General features: G+C 40.1%; 1 protein-coding gene across 1 annotated transcript in view; it reads right to left on the reverse strand.

The window, feature by feature from the left end:
- The window catches only part of LOC111875712, a 220,563-nt gene extending 198,416 nt beyond the window's left edge, over window positions 1-22,147 (reverse strand). Inside the window, exon 1 of the mRNA XM_023872172.2 lies at window positions 21,914-22,147. The gene's annotated coding sequence lies outside the window, so the exon portion shown is untranslated. The remainder of the gene's footprint in view (window positions 1-21,913) is intronic.
- Window positions 22,148-25,125: the final 2,978 nt, after the last annotated feature.

Raw genomic sequence — 25,125 nt, forward strand, 5'->3', positions numbered from 1 at the left:
AATTTTTCTTCGCATATATCTTGAGATTACATCTCTTTATTATGGGAAATATGTAGGCGCTGAAACCACCATTATCTCTTTACGTGTGCTTTGAAAAATGTAATCAGTTATTAAAAAAAACTGGCAAGCGCTTAATACGATTCGAGGCCGTCCGAAGCTCATACCTCTCAGCCCAGTACAGCAGTACAAACAACTGGCGACATTGAAGCGGCATTAACACATGCTCCTGAAGTCGTGTGTCGTAACAGATATCGGATATCTTATGAAATTCTAACAAAAAGAAAAACAAAAACACGTAGCCCTGAGAGATTTTCAATTAGCCTTCAATTTGGTTTTGATTCGAGCTATTAGTAGAAAATCTTTCATTCATTCATCAGTAATGTCAGGCGACAGGTCCACAGTCTCTTCCAAAACAGTTCCTCCACTTAATGCGATCTAGAGCTTTCTCCTTCAAATGAAAATATCCTCTTCTGTCCCCAAGGTCATCCAGCATCTTCTTACGTCTTCTGGTCACTTCTATCCGCCCCTCTATCTTTCCTTCAATAACTTCCTTTAGAAGGCAGTTTCTGCGTAAGTATGACCAATCCAATTAGCCTTCCGTTTTCTTATTTCGTGTAGGATATTCCTCTGCTCAATGACTCTAATTAATACTTCTTCATTTCTCACATAATCGGTCCAACTGATCTTATCCATCCTTCTCCAACACCACATTTCGAAGCTTTCCACGTGTTTCTGATCTACTGCCCTAAGTGTCCAAGTTTCAGCCCCATATAAAGCCATGCTCCAAATGTAGCATTTCACTAGTTTCTTTATGGAGATAGATTATAGGGATTCGTAAAAGTTATGTAAGAAATGTTGTTTACAGATAAAAACAAATATAACAACAGTGCGAAACCTTGAGTTTGTTTCTGACAAATTTAATCTAGACAGTTTTCTATTTATGGACTAAATTATTGTCACGTATCATGGTAACGTGACAAGTAATTAATTGGTTCCGGAATAGATTAACCGATTTATTGGAAAGTCAGCAGGCGGATATACAAATATTTTAACACTTTAAAAGGTTACTGGAACAATAGCACACGAAGTCTTCACCATTGCCACTCTTAGATGCTCCTTGTACGAATTCGGTGCTCAGGTACCCAGTCCCTTCTCTTACTCAGTAGGACTCTGCAGTGTATATTGTGTAGTCTATCTCTCCCTGAGGTAGGTTTCGGGTCCAACCGTATAGAGATCACCGTCTCGTAGGGTTCCTACTTCGCGTGTCTGTTTTTCGTTGCCGTGTGAACAACATTTACCCATCTATTGTACCGGAAACGTTTCTGTATGTATAGCCTAGGAACCGACGTCTCTGTCATAACCTCGGAGACGTGTTTCAACAAGCCGTTATCTAGCAACACATTTATATGTCACATTATTCTAAAAAAGAAATCTATTTTAAGATATCTGTAAAATTTTTCAACTGCGAGCGATAAAAAAAATTTTATCCGAATGCAATTCGAGCCAGTGATTGACACCTTGAATTGGAAGCATGATCTGACTTGCACATTTCTGTTGTATGAGTACTGCAAATATGTATAACCTAAATATGGCCTTTACAACACGGTATTTGTGGTACTGGAAGCCTCTGCCTTTCTGCCCGAAACTTACTGTTTTATTGAAGATCCACATTTAGATGTGCATCCATGAACAATGCGAATCAGAGAACTAAGAAGACCGCATAAAGCTGATAACATCCCGCATTCCAGACGTACGGGAAGCGAGCATTTCCCGTTACACATAGTCACACAGACAAGATTATGTCTCATAGCAAGTTCCAGTTTTCAGGTTGTGACTGGTCTTTCAATTATGATTATGCCAGTGGAGGACATTTATTACAATGTGCTGAACTGGCGGGCGTAAATTGCCTTTAGAAAGAGTGTGAACAAATAAAAAGTAAAATTTTCCCTGTACTTAACTAATTAAGCAATACGCAATGAAGGCGTATGGAGGAGTGGATATGTAGGTCCACATTTTCTTGACCTCGACACTAGTTGGAGGTGAGTGGTCAGCTTCATGCTCCTACGCTCTCCCCCCTGGGAAAGAGCCCCAGGTACCCATTGCATAGGAGACTGGGTGTACCCCAGAATCGGTCTGGACTTCGCGGAGAAAGGAAAATTCTTGTCCTTACCGGAACTCGAACTCCGATCCCTCGGTCGCCCAGCCCATAGCTAGCCGCTATACTGACTACGCTATCCCCGTTCCGTGTGAGAAATACGGTTATTAAATAATGTTTTACACCACATCCTTTTAACAACCTTTGATATTTCGAGAATTGTTTTAAATTAACACCGTGTTCTTCTTATTATTCTACACGCGCTACAGTCCATAATGAACCTTGGCTTCATTTACGACTGCACTTCATTTGTCTCGATTCTGTGACTTTCGTCTCCAATTTATATTGCATACGTGTATAGTCCTCAATCTTCTTCAATCGAATCCAGCCACCTCGCAGCAGGTCTGCCTACTCGTCAAGTGCCCTCTGATTTATGTGGAGTTAACTTGCTGCAAGAGTTCTGCTCCTGGATTCTAAAAAGTTGTCCCAGTCACCTCAACCGCCCTGCTTTGGGCACAGTCACTATAGCTGGCTTAGTCTATGATCCATATAATTCATGGCTATAACCAGATCTACATACACCATTTTCCGTAACTGGGCCATAAGTTCTTTTTAATATCTTTCTTTCGAAGATTTGGAGCACATTCTCCTCTATCCTTTTTATTGGTCAGCTTTCACTTCCGTAGGTTAGAAGAGGCTTTACAAGCGTCTTGTATGAATCACATTTTGTCTGTCTCCTTGAATATGGTTAACTTCATGGATTTTTAGGCCATAACTATCTCGATTTGTCATTAAAATTCTCTGGTTATTACAATAATGAAGTTACTATCTTCTATTACGGTAGATCTAAGATATTTGAACTCTCTCACCTTTCCAAATTCCTGGTCATCCACTTTCAGCATTCTTGAATTGGATGACCTTTATATTACTTCCATGTATTTAGACTTTTTGCAGATTAATCACGTCCCACTTCCTCCGCTGCTTTACTGAGGTTTAAGATTGTTTATTTTAGCACACCTGTGGTTTTCCCCCAATAAAACAATATCTACATATGCAACTATCTGGTTTGTTTTGTATACGAGGTCTGACAATAAAGTTCGCGAACTCTACACCGTGTGCTTGCCGTGGCAGCAGTAGACAGAAACCTCAGTATGGTTTGATGATGATGGCATGTCAGAGTTTCACAGCTGTGTTGTTGATCTATGTCATTCTCTTTCTGACTGGCTTCTATTATTGTTGCATCCTTTTGTGTGTTCCAGATATATTGTATATAAGAATTAACCGTCAAAAGAACACTAATCAATCTACATCGAACCAACGCAAAGTATACTTGTAGAACAGACCGAACGTACAGTATATACGCCCAGACAAGAAAAATATACGCCATGTTGTATGATTATATAAAGATACATATCGTGGGAATACCATACAAATATCCACACACTGACAACTCGCACCTTATAGAAACTTGTCTTTGGGCTTCACAACTGGGCTCAGTACGTAGAAAGCTTCTACAACAAACACCTACAAACAACATACATACAAAATTTCTACAATGTAGCACTGAAATCTTAGTATTTAATTTTTTTTTTTAATTCGCTTAGTGAGGGTGGAGTCCAACTGGGTACACTCGGCATGGCGGCCACTGATTGGCCTATTGTAGCCTGCCCCGGGTGATTATGATGATGGAGAATTTGGTGGAATGAAGATTGGCAAGGGAAACCGAAGTACTCGGAGAAAACCCGCCCCAGCGCCACTTTGTCCATCACAAATCCCACTTGACCAGACACGGGATCGAACCCGGGCCGCCGCGGTGGGAGCCAGCGACTAACCTCTTGAGCTATAGCGCGGCCACCTTAGTATTTAAGTTGGCATACACATTCCTATCCTAGCATACAAACTTTTTTCTTTAATATTTTTAAACTTTTAAAAAATAATTTTAATTTTTTTAATATTCCCTAATATATTCAACACATTATAAATCTTGATATATTGTATACTGTATATATATATATATCTTTTATCTTATTTTTCTATTTCTACTTTAATTATAACACCAACTTGAGACAAAGTTTTATGTTAGTATGTAATACGACGCGTTGCAGCGATAGGGATCCAGAGCGGTATTGCAATGACTTTACGTAGTCCTGTCTATAACTGCCTGATGATGGATGGTCCTATACGACCGAAACATGCAGCAGGAATAATGATCGATCATTAAAACTGAGTATTTGTTGTGCTGACGGTTAATATAATTCCTATATACGAGTACATTTACCAAGATATGTCTGGTTTAGGTCATGGAGAAACAGCAGGCTCTTGCGAACTAGATGACACAAAATGGGGGAAATTCTTGGTTTTAGGTGAGTATCGTAGATAAGTGGACGGATGGAGAGACAGATAAAGCCAATTAATAGGTTTAAACGGAGGAAAGTCTGATGTAGAAGACGTGATAAATAAATATTTACTCTCACTCACTCACTCACTCACTCATGGAACTGAGCCCTTCTTGAGAAGCCGCCAATTGTGCAGCTACTCAAGAATTTCCCAGCATTTTACGGAACCCGAAGATTCATTATCGTGGTCACAAGAGCCCTCCACTGGTCGCTATCCCGAGCCAGATCAATCCAATTCATACCGTCCCATCCTATCTCTCTAATATCCATTTTAATATTGTCTACCTACCTACGCCTTGGTCTTCCCAGTAGTCTCTTTCCTTCTAGTTTTCCCACCAATATCCTACATAAACTCCCTTCTCCGCAATTCGTGTTACATGCTCTGCCCACCTCATCCTCTTTGACTTGATCATTCTAATTATACTTGGAGAATACAAGCTATGAAACTCCTCATTATGCAGTTTTCTCCAACCTCCTGTCACTTCATCTCTCTTCAGTCCAAATATTCTCCTCATCACCCTGTTCTCAGACGCAGTCTATTTTCCTCCCTTAATGTCAGAGACCATGTTTCACACCGATACAGAACCACAGGCAAAATTATAGTTTTGTATATTCTAATTTTTATGTTTTTGGACAGCAGACGAGAAGACTAAAGGCTCTGGACTGAATGATAAAAAGCATTACCAGAGTTCAATCTCCTCTTAATTTCCTCCTGACTCAAGTTTTGATTTGTTATAGTCGTTCCCAAATATCTAAACTGTGCCACATTTTCAAAACATCTGTTACCTATCTTTATGTCATCATTTTGCCCTGCATTTTGGTGACGAGATAAATATTTGCTTTAGAATTAATAAACCAGTACATTAGCAGTACGTTGGCAACACTTGTTTATAACATTGTACAGGATCAAAAAAAAAATGTGCTTGAGTCATTGTGCATTGGCATACAAGTCGGACATATAGAAAACCAGTCACTGTCCGTATTGTTGTAGGCTATGCCTAGCAACCGCTGTTTCCTCGTCTGCAGTTAGCAACCTCCCATTATACCGTCTGGGTTAGTGGAAATCTCTAAATGACTTCAAACAACTAACTGATGGAATTACTGTATTGGAGGATGCTTCTCCATTCCGGTCTGTCTGTTGGACAGAACTGAGGTGCCGAAAACTGCTGTACCGTTACACAGCTTGATGTGGGCATGCAAATATTGACAGCGTGCTCCTGTTGCCGGAACCAATCTTCACTCAGCCTAAGATTGTTTTTATAAAGACAAGGAAATATCGATTCGTTGAACAAGAATAGCAAATGGGCAGACCTGAGAGTGAACCGGTTGTGTCAGTTAATCTACCAACAATTTGCCTCACTTGTAATGGGCAATTTTACTGTTGCTTTGTGGCTTCAAATTGGCGGTCACCAGGTTGACATATCGTACAATAAGACGTGTGGAACGAGGCATCCATTGGTTTACTTTAGCTGCAGAAGTGAAATACATAAAATCAGGAGAGAGACGATCGTCAGCTGTCATAAGAGTAAACTTCGTGTTCGGCGACTTTACGCGTTGTTAGGAGAGCCATTACTTTGTTTACATAAAGCACCAGCTGACAAGAGGAAAGTACTGTGAAATCAATGGTCTGACTTATGTCTTTCTGAATAAATTTACCTATGCTTAGATTAATAATTTCCTACATAACACTAAATCCAGAAATCGACCCATACATTTCAGTACGTTTACCCTCCATAGAACGAGAAGTAACATGAGCCACAGACGATTCAAATCTTTGTGAGAATTATTTGATTTTCTGTACCAATATTACTTTGGACTCTGTCCGTGGTCTAGCACATTTTGGAAACGTGGAACCCTGACAAAACTACTTTTGCATTTGGATAGACTTGAAAGGATTCTGACGATGGTGTATACTGTACTTCTTTTGGCTTAATTTGGACTTCACCCATCGTCTGGTGTGTAAAAGACAAAAGGCCACGACGTTTCGGAGACTGGATCTGTCTCCGTCTTCAGGTGGATAGGGAAGGATACAGATCCAGTCTCCGAAACGTCGTGATCTTTTGTCTTTTTCACACAAGTTCGATGGGTGAAGTCCAAAATAAGCCAAAAGAAGTACTTTTGCATTTCTTACACAAAATAGCACTAAGGAACACATACGCTGCGCCAAGTCAAATGAAGGACCCATATACACACGAGAGTAGAGGAAAGCACATGACAGGTTGAAAAATTCAAGAAGCGAAAAAACATATAAATACTAAGGATATGAACAAACCACACAAGACTACACAACTATGAATGTGAGTAACGGTACATAACGAGATGTAAGATAGAACAGAAACGTTTAAAGTGGGAGATAACATGTAGTTTACTAAAGTAAAAACAAGATTACTGTGTATTTTAATGTTGTACTTATTTTAATTAAGATTATTCCATGCACAAATCTGATGAAGATATTTTCAAGAGACATTTAGAACGATAGAGAACTTATTTTGGAAAATGCTGTTACATGGATACCTGGAGATGTCCATAAGAGGCCACGATGAGATGAATAAACAGAAATTTTAGAGCCTCAGCTGTACAAATTATATTTGACAGTGGGTATGTTAGTTGCTTGTCGACAGTACAACTGCATGGGCGACGCTGTGACGTGCGTTAAGTTAATGCCCCAGAATTTGCTTGGAAGTAGTGAATAAACTATTGCATACATCACCTGTAAAACAACGCGAACCAACCAAGATATAAAACATTCCATATAAGTTATATTTGACGATAAATATACAGTATTATAGCTTGTAGACCCGTTGCTGGAGGACGACTGCGAAATAAGGAAATACACAAGAGCCGATGCTGAGTAACGGCTTCGCAAACAAACATCTTCCCCCGGCAATTACTGAATTACAAAAATGAGGTGCGGTGTTTTGTACGCGGTCAGTGCCACGGGGTTATAAACAGGATAAGTTCAGAATTTAGTCCGGAATCCCGTATGGAGGCGGGATCGAACACCTCCACAGCAGCCATTCGAGTGGCAGGACGCGACGAAAATGGAAGTCTCGAATCTGAGACAGTAAAATATGGTTCTGAGTCCCAAGGGATTCGAACCCGAGAATGACTGCACTGGCAATTGCAGTAATTGTAAACGACAGACCCGTCCTCTCGTCAGAGAGAGAAAGAGAGAGAGCGCCCCACATCAACAAAATCGCAACTGCCTGACAGTAATAAAATCTGGCAGTAAGGCCCAGATGGGTGCTTTATTTCAAGAGAGACTGGAGACTGTCCGTCGGTCGTAACATAAGACTCAGACTCAGACTCAGACTCAGTTTAGGTAGCGTTGGGATATTCGTCAGCCAGTAAGGACGTAAGCAGAGTACATTGTTAGGATCCGTTACCATGAAACGGAAAACTTCATGTGCGCTGCAGTTACAGTGATCTTTAGGGTGTGTAAAATATTGAGGTTGTTACAGATATCTGTAGTTACGGGTTGTGTGTATAAGTGGTCAATAAATCGAATTATTAATCCAAACCCGTCTATAGTCATTCTAACACGTGACAGTATATATATATATATATATATATATATANGACAGTATATATATACACAGGGTAAATGTACATTTGTTCTATCATGATTTTCCATTGCTTGAGTGGTTTTTACGTGATTTAATGGCCAGTTTCAGGTGTGGACTTCGAATGAGATGGAAAACATCATTGATGGTGGTAGAAAGCGATTTGGAAGGAGTCATGGACAGCAACTCGTTTCTCAGTGCAAATCTGACACATTTCTGAAGCCAGCGAATGGGACTGCTGTGGCGGTGTTTTCAAAGCGCGGGGAAGGAGGAAACAGCCATACTTAAATTCATTCACTTGAGCAGACACAGGGATCACAAGATTCTATACTGGAAATTAGGAAAGAAAGAAAGAAATTAGAATAATCTTTGGCAGGTAGTCATCTGCTGAAGAGAAGACTATTCTAGGAACTTTCATTGATTTCATCTCAACGCCTTTGGTTCTTTGCCACTTATGCTATACATAGTGAATTGTTAAATGCTAATGAGTAGGTTCAATTTGTCAAAAGTGAAAGGTGTGAAATTTCTCATTACCTCAATATATCAAAGCAGACCAGAGTTGCCGCGCGGTCTGAGTGATGAATTGTCTTCGCCCGCTCGAACACTGGGATCGTGGGTTCGAATCCACTCAAGGCATGGATGTCTGTCTGCGTTTACTCTGTGTTTGTGAACTTCTCCGTTCACTTCGGTTTTTCTAGATCTTAGGCATACGGTAGGACTCCTTGGGCGGGTGATCAGTTCGTCGCAAGGCCTCTACCTGTACACAAACTAAACATCCATGCCCTGAGTGGGATTCGAACCCACGATCCAGGTTTCCAAGCGAGCGAAGGCAGTACATGCCCTAGACCGCTAGGCTACCGTGACCGGCGATCGCCTTCTGTCCACATTTTCACATGCACGCATATTCAATATCCTGTTAAGCAAATGCCGTTTAAATATTCCTGAGGGAAATACGAATGCATAAATATTTTCATGGTAAATCCAGAAGGAAAGAGACCAGTGGGAAGACCTAGACGTAGGTGAAATAATGGTGTTAAGATAGATGTCAGATAAATAATATTGGTTGGTATGATCTGGATTCATATAGATCAGGACAGGGGCCAATAATGGGCTCTTGTGAATACGGCAATGAAGTTTCGGGTTCAACAAATTATTGAACAATTCTTTAGTAACTGAACAACTGGTGGCTTCTCAAGGACTCATTTCCAAAAATTTGTTAGGTATTTAAAGAGTGCATATAATAGGAACTGTTACCTTGATACTGTTTAATCTCGATGACAGAACGAATACAAGCTCATAATTTATTATCAATTTTCAGTAAACATTTTCACCTTATATTTATTTAAGATCCACTTTAATATTATCCTCCTATCCATGTCTACTCTCCAAGTCAATCTCTCCGTTGAGATTTTTCTACCAGAATTATACTATGCTTACTACATGTCCAACCCAACCAAATATTCTCCTTTGAACACTCCACTGATGTTGAGTTGTTGCTTTCTGCATTTTCGCACATGCGCGCTGTTATGAACTCAGAACACCCATCACTGTGAATATTCAGAACACGTGGAAGATGACGTAAATGATTAAACATACATCAGAGTGGAGCGAGGCCACCGTCCCAGTGTTTAGGCACTGACGGGCTTGCAGTAGGACATCTGTTTAGGCACTGACGGGCTTGCAGTAGGACATCTGTTTAGGAGTACTTAACAAGATTGATTTAGCGATCTGCGTGTACTTGAACGAGACACATTCTGCTACAAAAACAAATGAAACGCATTTTCACTAATGCTTACTGCACAGTGCAACAGACAGGTGTCTCGTAAAATCTCGCCTTATTCAATGCCAACTTTACAACACAGAATACTGTTACACACGGGACATGGATGTTGCAACAAGGTAACTACCTACGTAAGTGACTAATTGCTCCATTGAGCACGATCCTTCTTAATAAGCTGACAGTAGCTCAGTCACGAATTTCTCTGCCTGTTAAGGAATTTGAAGGTAAAAAGATAAGGTAAAGCTATTCCTGTAACACATCGTGAAGGCCCATAGGGTTGTGAGACGTTGAGGCTCCACATTTTCTCTAGACAATCGGCTCACAGATGGAGGTAAGGTTGTCATCCTTAAGCGCGGCCACTGTTTACCTCCCAGGAAGATTCCAGGCACTCATTTCTGTTAGACGCTGAGTCGACCCCAGGGACATAGTGCGGCTGGAAGGATAAGGTAAATAAAAAAAAAGTCACCTCATCGGGACTAGAACCCGCGACCTTCCAACTTGTAGCATAGTGCATCAACCAACTACTCAAACGCGTGCCCCAGAAATTTGAAGGTTCACTACCATTTTTACTGAATCCCACCCTGAGTCTAGTGAACCCGACGTACGTACCCGCAATCAGCCTCTTTTAGAAATCCGTTTAATGTTATGCTTTCATCTATGTCTAGATCTCTCAAATGGTCTGTAACCTTCAAGTTTATCTTTCGAAAAATATTAAAAGTATTTCTCATCTTTCTCGCGTCTGCTGTATGTCCCAGCCACCTCATTCTTGTTGATTTGCTGATAAAGTTTCTTGGAAAAGAAAATACGAGGCTCATATTACGTAACATTCATCATGAAGTGTCACTTCTTATATATTAGGCTTAAGGATGTCCTCACTTCGTTCTTAGATATCCATCGTTCATCTGATTTCTTCTGACGCTCTTGCAAAAGAGAGAAAAATTCGTGTTCTCTAGAAATGTACTTTGACAATAAACGAGCACTCATACTGCATTTCTGCTATCATCCACGTTTTGTCTCGAAGATTGTACCTGGTGTCACAATGAGGGAACATTCAGATATGCAATAAATAGAGATGTTAGGTATCAAACAGAAACAAACTCCGTGGCTTAATCCGCAAGCGAACTATACCGACCGATCGACCGCCGCATGTCGACGAAGTTAGTGCCAACATTAGCGGATAGAGGGTGTCGCGTTGTCAGCGCAACAAATCCCCACTGCCGTTATTTTCCGTTTTCTAGACCGAAGCCGCTATTTTTCTATTCAAGTAGCTCCTCAATTATCCTCACGAGGCTCAGAGGGCCCCGTTCCAGACCCACTACTTCTCAGAAAATGTGGTAGCGCCGAGAATCGAACGCGTGACCTCTAGATCTATAGGCAGGAACTCTGGCAACTAGACCACAGAGGCGGTCAGAGATAGATACCACTTGTGATTAATTTATCAAGTGGCATGTGGATATACTTGGAAATGTAGTAACGCCATACAACTACTTAATTCCACGCGTCTGAACAAGTATGTTCTGTGGTCCTGATATTTTTGTTGCAATATGTACGGGTCTCTACAACCGTGGCTCCTAGTCTGATTCAAACATGTGAAGTTAGAAACAAAGGGCGCCTTTGTCTTTATGATACAATTGTTTGTGGAAAAAAGAAGCTAGCTGCTTGTTCCAGTTTAAACGTTTTTCTGTACATTATTCTGAATTATGTTACTATAATTTGCATTCTGCTGTTATGGAAGAAAAATAAGGTGTCACATTTGAAGGTTCAGAAAAGTTACGAGTATACACTGAGAATGTTTCTTCCACTGCTGCTAGTACGGATGTACACAATATGTGAAAATATTTCACATGTACACCATGATAATTAATGAATTATAAAATAAATTATTCGCATGCTAACTAAGCAGCTCGTTAAGACAAGGAGACACTTCTTCACACATTCTCAGCTGTCACACTGGATGCAGGCAATAGGCTAAGCCAAAAAGGTTGTCATGTTATAAATATCAGCTTCATGAAACAGGTATCTGAATTAAAGTTGCACGTTTTTGACAATTCTAACTCCACACAAAACATGAAGACTGTATTGAATTCTGATAGTACGGTTCGCATTCAAAAGTATTCTCAGGCTACACGTTAGTGTTTCCTATAAAAGAGAGTCAAAGTACGAACATAACACAGGGTGATTCTAAATTATTGTCTTAGATTTCATGGCCTACAATTTTAAAATCAGAAAGAATAAAATAGAAGTGCTTAAGAAATATGAAAGTACAACTAAAATACTTTCTTTGCACCTAGAATAAATACTGCAAAATGCTAAAGCTAAAGCTCTTCGAGTTGACTATCTTCGAGAATACTCTTCCTGAATTCGGTCAACAGCTTCCTGTGAAATGCTCCGCATTTCCTCTCCTTTTTGGTGCAGACAACTACCATTCTCTTGACATTACTGTAACGAACATCAGATAGCATTACTGAAAGTGGATCTTTTCCATATTAGTTTTGTAAAGACATTGCATTTTGATAAAATACTTTGTTTCTAAACATCGAAGTATGCACATTTTGAGGCATGATGCTATATTTTCTCCCAGACATCAATGAGGCAAATACAAGTCTGTTAAAGAAAACCTTCTTATGCCACACTTTCATATCCTTAAGCGGTTTTATTTTATTCTTTCCGGTTTTAAAATTATAGGTCACGGAAACCCAGACAATAATTTAGAATCACACTCTATTTTGGCCTAAGAGGAAGTAACAAGGGAATGAAGAAACTTCCATGATGTGCAGATTCATAAACCGTACCCGGTGCAAAGTAGGTTCAACAGATAAAGGTGGATGAGATGGGCGGGGCATGTAACACGAACGGGATACAGCAAACTTGCGTACAAAAATTTCAGCCGGAAAAGCATGAAGAGAGAGAGAGAGAGAATTTTGGAAACTGAGGCGCAGATGATGAATAAGATTAAACTGGATCTTAAATAATTTTTGACGATATGAAATATCTTCAACTGTTTCAGTATACGAAACATTGGCGGACAAAAACAAAAACATAAAATTTTACATTTAACGACAAGAGAATTTAAAATAATTTTATATTCAGATTTTAATTACTGGACAATAAAAAGCAGAACAATTCCTGTAACTTCCTGACGGTTGCACCTATTATGTGATTGTGATCAATAGTACTGATAAGGATCCATATTATGCCAGTTTAATAACCTGGGACGTACATAATGAGACTGCCTGCAATTGGTCCCATATGCGGACGGAAACATGCAGCAATCATTAAATAAAACCAATGTGAGGAGTTAGATCGGTTTATTTTTATTTATTGTTGCGTTGGCAGCTAAATGCCATCAATCATGATACACAACAGGATGCAAACAGTGAAGGCTCTACCTGCGAATTCGTTTGAAAGAAGAATAGAACTAGATTCCGTTGTTCACCAGACTCCTCTCAACTAAATATTTTACAGTACAACAATGTAACCGAATAGCTAATATAATCAACCAAGCTATGGAAAACAAACAATACTGCACTGCTGCCTTCCTCGACGTAAGTCAGGCATTTGACAAAGTTTGGCATCCAGGCCTGCTTTACAAAATCAGAAGAATTCTACCGGCCAAATATTTCGCAATACGGCAGTCGTACCTAACAGACAGAGAATTCGAAATAAAAATCAACGCTGAAGTATCCAACCGAAGAAACATACAATCAGGAGTTCCTCAGGGCAGTATCTTGGGTCCACTCCTCTACGTGCTATACACCTCAGATATACCGACCACCGAATTAACAAAAATAGGTACGTTCGCAGACGACAGAGCAATTTTCGCTACGTCAGAAGACCCGGTAATTGCTTCATCTAATTTACAAGAACATCTGAATCTAATGGAGAAATGGCTACACCGATGGAAAATCAAAGTGAATGAAAGCAAATCGGCGCATGTGACTTTTACTCTCAGGAAAGGAAACTGCCCCTCAGTACACCTAAATCATGTTAACATTCAACAACAGGATGTAGTAAAATACTTAGGACTACACCTGGACTCAACATTAAACTGGAAACACCATATAGCGAAGAAGAGAAAACAAATCGAAATTAAGTTCAAGGAAATAAATTGGCTAATAGGTCGGAAATCTCACCTAACAATAGATAATAAACTACTGATCTACAAAACAATAATTAAACCCATATGGACATACGGCATTGAGCTCTGGGGATGCGCCAGCAGGTCCAACATAGAAATCATCCAGCGAAGTCAATCCAAAATACTTAGAGCCATAGTTGACGCACCTTGGTACGTGTCAAACCAAACTCTTCACACCGACCTCAAGATCCCATATGTAAGAACCGTAATCACAGACAGAATCCAAAAACATTATCAGAAACTGGAATCTCACCCCAACAACGCAATAGAAGCTCTCCTTCAACCTACACAATACAGAAGACTAAGACGAACTTGGCCAAACGATCTCCAGGAAAACTGAGGCGTAATCGATGGATTACAGCTCTTCAAGCCAACTTAGTACAATAGAATAATTATTGTACATGACAGCAAATTAGCTTATAGAATGCAAATTCAGACTGCTAATAAATGATAAATAAAAAAAACTAAATATTTTGAAATTTCTAGGCAGGGCAACCACGAATATTGTGTAGCCTACTTGACGGCAGTCGAGCCTTAATCTTCCGCTGCAGTCCAAATAGCAAGAAGGAATTCACTGTATAAATTTATAAGGTAGAGCCTCTTCGATTTCCGGCACTCGATCCCAGGTCCTGCTATTTCGGACATTAGCACTTGCTGTAAGATGCATGCAACTTGTTAAGCGTTGGCGCGAGATTGAGTAACCGACTGCTGCGTGCTGAATTGTCTAGGGCGTCGCAAGAAGAGCGAGCTAACATAAGAAACATCTCATTTCTGAACAAAGAGGTCAAACAGGGAAATAAAATTTTTGTCAGCACTTAAGTGTTATACAGCAGTTTGGTGTGGGGCACTCTGGATAATGACAGCTTGTTGTCTGGTAAATGGTTGCCGAAGTTTCGGAGAAACCCGCTGCTCCTCTCTTCGGGACAATATTACTGTCTAAATTAAGACAGCAGATTTCTCCGAAATTATAGAAGCAGAGTATTATACTAAACGGTATTATAATCCATAAGGCTACAATCTAGATCTTGGCCGCCGTGATGCATACTTCAATTCTCGTAGTCACAAAATAGACCAATGAAGTTTCATTTTGCATAATATAATAATATTCTTAGTGGGGTGAGACTGAGTCCACTTGGTAAGTCGGCTACCAATTGGTTTACTGTACCAGCCCCGGGCGATAGATGAGTATGAAGCAGTCGGTGGAAAGAGAATTGGCAAGGGAAACCGAAGTATTCGGGAAAAACATGCCCCAGCGCGACTTTGTGCCCCACAAATCACACGTGGCTTTACCTGGAATCGAACTCGTGTCTCCAAGGTGGGAAGCAAGCTGTGGCGCGGCCTTTACCAAGTATAATTTCACATTATTTACGGAGTAAAACAGAGTGGTAACCATAAGCACCACCTGGTACATAATCAGCAACCCTGCATTCAGTCCACGAAATTTACTTCCGGGGTTCTTGCAACGAATTTCAGGATAGACCTAGATAACTTCTCTACACAGAATTACCGACTGATAATTGCAACAGTAAGGCAGTGCGTTTGCCGAGAGATGGGTTCTGAATTTCTGATCGGTTCTCTGCTAAAATAAAAAAATTGTTCCTGTTAGCTTCACCAAGCCACTGTGTTTCCCTCTGCGTGCCCATCAGCACCGCAGAATGGCTTTTCATGACGTTTGATAGAAGGGAATGTTACTAATGCTTATCGACAAAAACTAAGCTCTGTTAAGATCGGGGAAAGTAACGAACATTTGACCAGAACATCGACATGCGATGCTCTGCGAATCTCTAGCAATACTTTCTAGTATTTACCGAAGTGAAAAACGTTTTTAAGAAAAAGTTTTTGACAAAACTGAAACTCATATTTCATGCTTAATACATTTTTCTGTTTCGGAGATAATTAAAGAGTAGAAACGAATATCTCACAAGCCGATCACAGTGGCCGTGCAATCTGAGGCACGAAGAGTCTTCGCCCTCTCGAACACTGTGGTCAAGGGCTCGAATCCCACTTGTGGCATGAATGTCTTTGTGCGTTTATTCTGTGTTTGTGTTGGTCTGTGTATAGGTAGAGGCTGATCCCCCGTCCAAGGAGTCCTATCGACTGTGTATAAAATCACGGACATGAAATCGGACAAGGTCCTGTAAAGGGCTGTAGAGCCATAGAAAGAGACCTTCCCACAATTGTTAGTTATTCTACATTTATTAACTCGATAGATATTATTTAGATGAATTTCATGTTTCAAAGGATAATTACACCACTGGCCTCCCAGCAGTTTTATCGTCTGTAGACCTACGTGCAAAGACTCAGGTAAAGAATTGGCTGTAAGAGAAATCAAACAAAATATTTATTCTTCTTGTGTTTCAGGTTGCAAGACAAACTTGTTTTGTTCGTCATTTACAACTTAGAAATAATATGATTCATGCGAGGAATTCTAATACGTTATTTCTGCAGTTTAACTTCGTGGACATAAGTCAGCAGACTGGAACATTCTACGAAAATACAAACTACAAACAGAGTTCACAACATGACATATTATGGGAATTGATTGGAGAAGAATACAGAGAGAATGCACGGATTCTCCATTCGTCTTCACGCACGTCTTCGTGCGTAAGCACAGAGACAATTGAATCTCAAACATTTCTTTATGGCAGTAACAAATCCATATTATATTCAGGAGGATATTTTGAGCAGATCAAATTTTGATCATGCTTGTTAACAGTCATTCCAGAATCTTTTGTCCTCTCCTGTCTAAAAACGAGGTTTAAATATTAAAATTTACACGTCTATGAGTTTATTCTGCCCAGCCGTCTGTGTTCATATGACCTTGGCTTCTCGAAATAGCACAGATAAAGGCAATGAGAAGGTTTGGGCCTGCGATAAGAAGAAATAAGAGGAGGCTGGAGAAACTGCACGGTTATGAGCTTCATATGTACTAACACCTTCCAGGGCGCTCATCCTTCTCAATATTGAATTCAAAACTAACCGACTTCGACATTGGTGATGGAAACAGAGGAGATCTCCGAAACACTGTTTTTTTAAACTCAACGCTTATACGGCTGATGGCCCGACAACATTTTAATGCAATTATTCGTCATGAGAACTTCAAATCTTACACATAAGCATAATAATGTGTATTCTTCACCAGATATACTTATGCTCATCATGTCCGGAAGTTCATGGGTAGTAAAATTTCAATGTTTACTGCCTGCAGTGCACTAGCTTTCGTATGTAAGTTAAGAGGTTAAATTGGCTTGTATTTCTTTGATTCCTTTATAAAATTTATTCAGATACGCGTAAAAATTGTTCTGATATGGGCTACACACAATTATACTCTTAGGTATTAAGAAGGAGCTTATTAAAGATATGGCACGTGAAAAAAATGATTCTTTTGTTTTATTACATGGAGTTTATTGTAAGAAAATGTGAGAAAAAGGGGTAACTTGGCTAGTAAAGAGATAAATATTACGAGGAAGAGTCAGTAAGTAGGACACAAATGGATATAAAACGTAAAACACGCGATATTTAAACCTGGAAATAATCGTTCATTTCTCTCCACATCCTCCACCAACATTGATACACTTGTCCCATCGCTTTAACAATGCGTCCAAAACCGCAACGCTGAAGTCTTTTGACTGCTGTCTCAGCAACATCCGAATCCCCCCTTCCAATATCTTCGTCATCAACGAAATATTTACGATCCGGTTGTGAACCGCTTTACGGGAAAAACGCTTCCCACCGTAAACGGGAAACGTTTCTTTATGGATATCTTTTTTCACTGAATCTTTTGCCCATAAAAGACACGTAAGAGGACGCTGCTCTTCCGTAGTACACCATCAAGCAGGGTCGCCATTTTGACTACTGAAACCAGCCTCTGAACATGAACACGTGTTTCTGTTACCTGGTACGTCATGAAACTAAACTGTGCTGCTACCTAGTAACACATATAGAAACTCTATTACATCCATTACAGCTGTTTGCTTTCATTTGCGTCCTATTTACTGACTCTCCCTCGTACCAAATCACACAGAATATATGCTGAAGTATTGTAAGGCATATGAATGTAGGAAATACGAAGAAATGGGAATCTCTACGGTTTACGTTTATAGAAAGTCAATTGTTCCCGGAAGCTGTATTTCAGACTCAACATGCTGTTTCGTATGAGAAACGGACACTGGCTTGCAAATATCCCCNCATTAATACACCTTGATCTGTTATTTCCAGACAAGTATGAATTTATTTATTTGGTGTAACATAATTAATAAAATTTTGGCCTCGTCATGGACCCAAATACATTTTATTCATAAATGTTCAATTTATTTAATGAAAATGAAAGATACTAATAAATAGTGTATGAATTTTTTGATTCTTTAAAGATCCTACTTCAACTACAGTACTTTATTAAGTAGATGGTGCAAAATTTGTTTTGAGAATCTGTTTGCTTAGCTAGGCACGAAATTTCCGTCCAATTATAAAACTCACCACTAATAGTCTGTTGAATCCAGTCAACATAAACACAACAAACTTCTCTAACATTCATTTTAATATTATCTTCCCAATTAAGCCTAGGTCTTCCAAGTTATCCCTTTCCCTCCGTTCTCCCAATAAAAATTCTGCGTATATTCATCTTTCCCATGGGCGTTCCATGTCACACCCTTATCTTCTTCCTTGATATAATCAGAAAAATATTTTGCGCAGAGCACAAATCACAAATCTCCCGACGGCTGTAACATAGACAGGCAAAGCTGTCACTGTGCTTAGCTAATTAAACACTACGCCATGAACGTGTATGGGGGAGCGCATGTATAGATCCACATTTTCTTGACCTCGACACTAGCTGTAGATGAGTGGTCAGCTTCACGCCCCTGTCGATTTATCCCCGGGGAAAAAGTCCCCGGTACTCATTGGGTGGGAGGCTGTGTGGGCCCCAGAGCCTGTCTGGACGACGTGGAGGAGAGAAAAACTCCAAACCCTCGGTCGTCCAGCACCTAGAACATTCTCACTAGCATGTCCACAACTTAAAGCTTATGCTCATGCAACAGATAACAGTCCGTCCACCTGCGTTGTTCCTTCATGGGTGTTCACCTCTTTTTGCATATTTCAACTTCAAATAGTTCCACAATTTGTTGCAGTCACCGTACAATGTTTTATCTTCCTTAACGCTATTACAGAACATGTAACTTGAGCTTAAAATATTATTTACCACACCTACAATTTACCATTAATTCTTCCTCGCCTTTCAAGAATTAGATCAGAGGTCGTTGGCCCTTTCTTGGGCGATGGACAACAAGGAAAAGTTTAGGCCCATAATTTATAACGGAATCTGTGAAGTAAATGTAGGAATTGAAATAACTTGTTTACGAATTGCTTTGAAACTTGTGTTCTCACATGACCATTTTCCAAATCATTGTTTAATAGATATACGTAAGGAATACTAATTAATTTTCTTAAACAATGTCACTTTTATTTATGCCTCAGCGCTTAAATTAATGTAACATATAAAAACAATTCGAACGTTTAGATTATCTTGATATTTTCATAGAGATTCGCCCATAAAGTGGTTCGCGAACTTATGCGAAGAATTAAGAAACTCTTACGAAAATGTTAGCAATTTCGCGGCCACCAAATACACTTCCAACGGTATCAAGGTTCTCGTGTGCATAAACCATCAGTGAGTTATGCTCTATGGTTTGTTACTGTTCAGAATTAATTATGAAAAGCGCCATCACATAGCAAAATCAGGCTCGCGGAAGAACTAACTCCATGGAACTGAGTACTGCTTGAGAAGTTGCCAGTCATTCAACTACTCATCAGTTTCCCAATATTTTATAGAACCCGAAGGTTCATAACCTTTTTCACAAGACCTCTCCACTGGTCCCTATCCTATGCCAGATCAAACCAGTTCATAGCACCCCATCATATCTCTCTAAGATTTATTTTAATATTATCCACATACCTATGTTTAGCTATATCTAGTGGTCTCTTTATTTATGGCTTTCCCATCACATCCTACATGCATTTCCCTTCTTCGCATGCGTGCTACATGCCCTGTACTTCTCATCTCCCTTGACATGATCACTTTAATTATACTTTGGAAAGAGCACAACTTATGAAGCTCCTCATTATGTAGTTTTCTCCACCCTCCTACCATTTCATTCTTCTTAGGCCCAAATATCCTCCTCAGCACCCGGTTCTCAAATATCCTCAAGTCTATGTTCTTCCCTTGTTGTCATGCTTCACACCCATATAAAATTACGGTCAAAATTATGGTTTCGTGCATTTAATATTTTCACTTTTAGACAAGAGTATAGAAGATACAAGGGTCTGAAATGAACGCAGAACTCCTATAATTATAAAATAACCGTGCTCCAATAAAATACTGAGTAAGACTTTGTTTCTTTTTTTTGTTGCACTCACTGTGAGATTTTTGGGCAGTGCAGCTATGAAGCAAGTTACACGTTACTGTTCAGTCCTGCCTTATGGGAGAACGCCCCACACCTCCACCTGAGAGCGCCATCAGACATGGCAGAATAATTGTATTATCATAAATCTAGCAATCACGTGTAATTTCTTCTCAGATTTAAATGTGTTGTGCAAAGTGAAAAACAATGTTTAGTGTGGAGATCATATCTCACTGTCCGGCTGCCTGTGCTCTAGTAGCAGAGCTTAAACCTTGGAAAAAATTTCTTGAAATTCGGTATTGAAATATTCATTAGAAATTCTTGAACATTTCTAATTTTCAACCATATGGATCTACAATAATTCTTGGTTTACGTAAGGTCATTGATGGACCTTCACATGTGCCCCATAAAGATTTCCACAGGTATTTTTAAAACTTGATATGAAAAAATTCCACCACAAGTTGCCCAGCAGTTTATATTTCAATCCATCCGTTACATAAAAAGAACTAGTTTGCTTAAAGCGGCAAATGGAATTTTCCTACAAAGACTTCTACAGATCTTGAAGAAATGTGATATGAAAAACTTTCACTAATTTGCATTTCAATATTCCTATTTATAAGCTAACTTCATAAATTTTCAAGAATGCAGCTGGTAATACTGTGTACTGCACTATGTAGTGCGTCTTCTCATTCTTTAGAAATTTAATAGGGCTACTTGGGCAAGGAATGTGAACAACACGCAGCTTCTACCTACAAGGAACAAACATGCGTGTCTGTGATTGCATTCAAAGCCGAAACCCAAGACCACTCGCGTCACGAATGCTGTCATTTTAAATTTAATACAATCGTTGTTTCTTGAACAAATATTATAACTAGCTCTTGTTAATTTTAGTGGGCAGTGCAACGGCTGTGACCAACATAACAGTGCCATCAAGGGCTGTTAACTTACAAAACTCACCCGTTAAAGAATTTAAGTATGCTACTTGAGAAATTTTATTTTCTGAGAAGATACCTTTAGAAGACAAATTTGACGAAGTTAAAAATATTTACGGCTATATGAGAAGTGAAAACTGAGTTGCGTGTTTGTGCGACAAAAATATTTTGGGCGGTTAGAATTTATAATTTAGGTTTCTGGAGGACTGGAGTACCAAACACCAGCTATGATAACTGAGATTATTTTCATGGGTTTCCTCAGTTTAGCCAGGAAATTCTGGAGTAAGCAAAGTTGCACGCATTCCTTCTCCAGCCTTTGCAATAATAAAAAACCATATAATTGATAAAACAGCGTTAAATAAACAACGAAAATGAAACGGCTTTTAAAGTACTCTCTTAAATGCCTTCCGAATGAAGAATTTCAGGTCCACCGCCTATTCAGAGGAAAGTCGAATCATGAAGCCTGTATTACATAATTAATCCATTTCCACAACAACGATAAAACGTAAAAAAAAGAACACGTTAGAAGTATCAGTTTTGTCGCAATTAAGACACGTGACAAGTGTCCAGTAGGTGTGTCTTTTGCGCTGTAGAGACAGAGGTTATCCACTTACCTTGCAAGGTCATCACCAGCAAAACCAGCACTTACACACTCATGTAATAGTATGTACTCAAAGTAACGATTTTAAACACCACAGCACTTTTCAGGCACTGAACCGAAGGCTTTCGGGAGTAACGTCGCGTGAATAGCACTCAGGATCACTGACCACTGGCACTTGTTCTTGGCCTTCAAGTTGTAGAACGCAAGAAGCACTGGCCGGCTGACGGAGAACTTCTAAGTACCCACATCAGAGCCACTGGGCAGAGCGAATGCTTACAGTTGGGGTAGCAGCAGTCACAACTACTACCTGATCCGTGACGTCACAGATCCCGCAAGCCATATGTGTGCGGACGTGTACGCAAATAATACGAATTTAAAAAAAGTGTATTGGCTTAACGTTCATTTCTCAATTAGCAATTTTTGCACTTCGGTCATTAGGCTACTGGTAAAGTTTTGTGTTATAACATTTTAGAAATCTGTCTTGTGTGTCCGTTAGAGGTCAAGAGGAGACGCGCCGTAAAATGGTTAAAGAAGTGTGCGTCTGCCGAGACTGTTCCACTGTGTCTTAAAATGAAGACACGTTTAGTCTCCCTGCCCCACTTGTAGTCAGTGAATTATTTGTCATTCTTCCTTCCTTTTCCTTATTTTCCCTCATCTTCCTTTTGAGATTCCGTATTTTTCTTGCATCTCAACTACCAATCCAATACTTTTAAATTCCCCTCATCCATGCTTGTGGATAAACACAAGTATCTGGAATGAAGAAGATTGCATAATTTGCATTCTTCAACAAATATTATTAAGATTATTTAGTTAATAAGAGTGAGGTGGTTTCACGAATACAGGAAGTGTTTACATCCGGTGATCTCTTCCCTGTGTTTTCTTCTGAATGTTAGGCGATCATAACGCTAAAGCTATTTACTTCATCCTCTGTTCTGTTGTTTCTGAACACTTTAATGCATCAAGCACTCAATACCACATATAAAAGAGAATGGAATTTTGATCAACGATCAATAGTAAATAAAAATAATTATATCAGTGTAGCTTAAATGCACTTCCCGTTATTTTTATTGTCCAACAGAAATGTGGCCATATCATCCTAAGATTTAGGCAACCTCCTCCTTTTTCACGAGGAATATATATGTAAAGCTGTCCATGTGCTTGATTGATTAAGCACTATACTATAAGGAGGTATGGCGCTGTGGAGGTAGAGCTCCACCATTTTTGACTTCAACACTGGATGGAGATGAGTGGTCAGCTTCACGCCCCTGGTCGCATTAATCCCGGGGAAACAGCCCCAGGTATCAGTGGATAGGAAGCTGGGTGGTTCCCAGAGCTGGACTGGACTCCGTGGAGAAGAGAAATATATTGATTTTGTCAGGAATCGAACTACGGCCATCTAACCCGTAGCCTGTCGTTTTTCATAATTTGTATGTTTCGTCACCTACTACTAAGGCTGTTTATTCAAGGAGATGAGATGGTATTAGGAAAGCAGGAAGTATTTTCATTCAGTGATCTTCCCAGTTTATTCCTTTTGATTGCTAGGCGATCACAAGCCAGTTTCATAGCACAAAAAGTTATTTAATTCAACCTCTGTGTCGTTGAATCCAAACAGTTCAATGCATTAAGCAATCACCACCATAGATGAAAGAAAAGGTAAAGGTAAAGGTAGAAAAGCCGGTCACGGTAGCCGAGCGGTCTAAGGCATGTACTGTTTTCGCTCGCTTGGAAACCGGGATCGTGGGTTCGAATCCCACACAGGGCATGGATGTTTAGTTTGTGTGTGTGCGTTTTTCTGTGTTTGTGTACAGGTGGAGGCCTTGCGACGAGCTGATCACCCGCCAAAGGAGTCCTACCGAAATGAACGGAGAAGTTGATGGAGGTAGGCCTAGGCCAACTGGGGCTGTAGTTCCAAGGGAAAAAAAAATGTAGAAAAGGTAAGGCTATCCCTGTAAGAGACCATGAAGGCCCATAGGGTTGTGAGACATTGAGGGTCCCACATTATCTAGACAATCAGCTCACAGATGGCGGTAAGGTGGCCAGCCTTAAGCGCTGGCAGCCCTTTACCCTCCCTCCTGGAAGATTCCTGATACTCATTTCTGTTAGAGACTCAGTCGACCCCAGGGCCTAGTGCAGCTGGAAGGTTTAGGTAAATTGAAAAAAATTCACCCCATCGGGACTCGAACCCGCGACCTTCCGGCTTGTAGCATAGTGCCTCAAGCAACTACGCTACCGCGTGCCCCGCTTATAAAATGTGATTAACAGCTCCTGATATGCTTGTGCATAAAACTTCAATTCAAGGCCTTAAGTAGGTTTTTTTTTTCGTGGACGAATATAACTGAAAATCGGAAGTTAACGACAGCATTTAGTTTAGAGACAGATGGACAGACTTGATCTCCACGCGAGTTGTTCTTCTGCTTAGTAGGAAGCCCTTGAAAAGGATTTACTTTCGCCTCGAATAGCAATAGGCAGCACTCCTATTAGTTTCTTGATATGGAACATTCGTTAAATGCAAATGCGAGGCAGGGGTCCAGCACGCAGCTGTGGGTATTACAGACATAATTTATTCAAAAGCTAAATTACATGTAAACAGACTGCAGTAAAAATGCTCTGCCAGGAACCCCCCCCCTGGCTCAATTGCGTCTCCCGATACAAAATTTACATCGACAGCAGCTTCTGTTGAACGTTCTCGGTATTCATTTCAGTCTCATAATGGGAGAACCGCTGCTTCCTCCCTCTGCAGAAATAAACGGCTAGAGCAAATATCAGTAGCCTAAACAAGACACTTGTGAATGAAGATTATATATATTTTTTTCAATTCGCTTAGTGGGGGGTGGAGTCCAACTGGGTCCACTCGGCACGGCGGCCACTGATTGACCTATTGTAACCTGCCCCGGGTGATTATGGTGATGGAGAATTTGCTGGAATGAAGATTGGCAGGGGAAACCGAAGTACTCGGAGAAAACCCGCCCCAGCGCCACTTTATCTACCACAAATCCCACTTGACCAGGCTCGGGCTCGAACCCGGGCAGCCGCGGTGGGAAGCTAGCGACTAACCGCTTGAGCTATGGAGCGGCCTAAGATTATATTAATTTGCTGTGGAAGAACAAAAAAAAATCGCTCACAGGCCAGTAAAGAGTTTGGTCTTGAAGTAAATATAGATACAATTAAGTATTACTTCATTCATCAATAGCACTACAGCCATTTGTTGGGCCCTGGTCAATTCTT

This window comes from Cryptotermes secundus, unplaced genomic scaffold, assembly GCF_002891405.2.
Source record: "Cryptotermes secundus unplaced genomic scaffold, Csec_1.0 scaffold478, whole genome shotgun sequence".
NCBI classification, from domain to species: Eukaryota; Metazoa; Arthropoda; class Insecta; order Blattodea; family Kalotermitidae; genus Cryptotermes; species Cryptotermes secundus.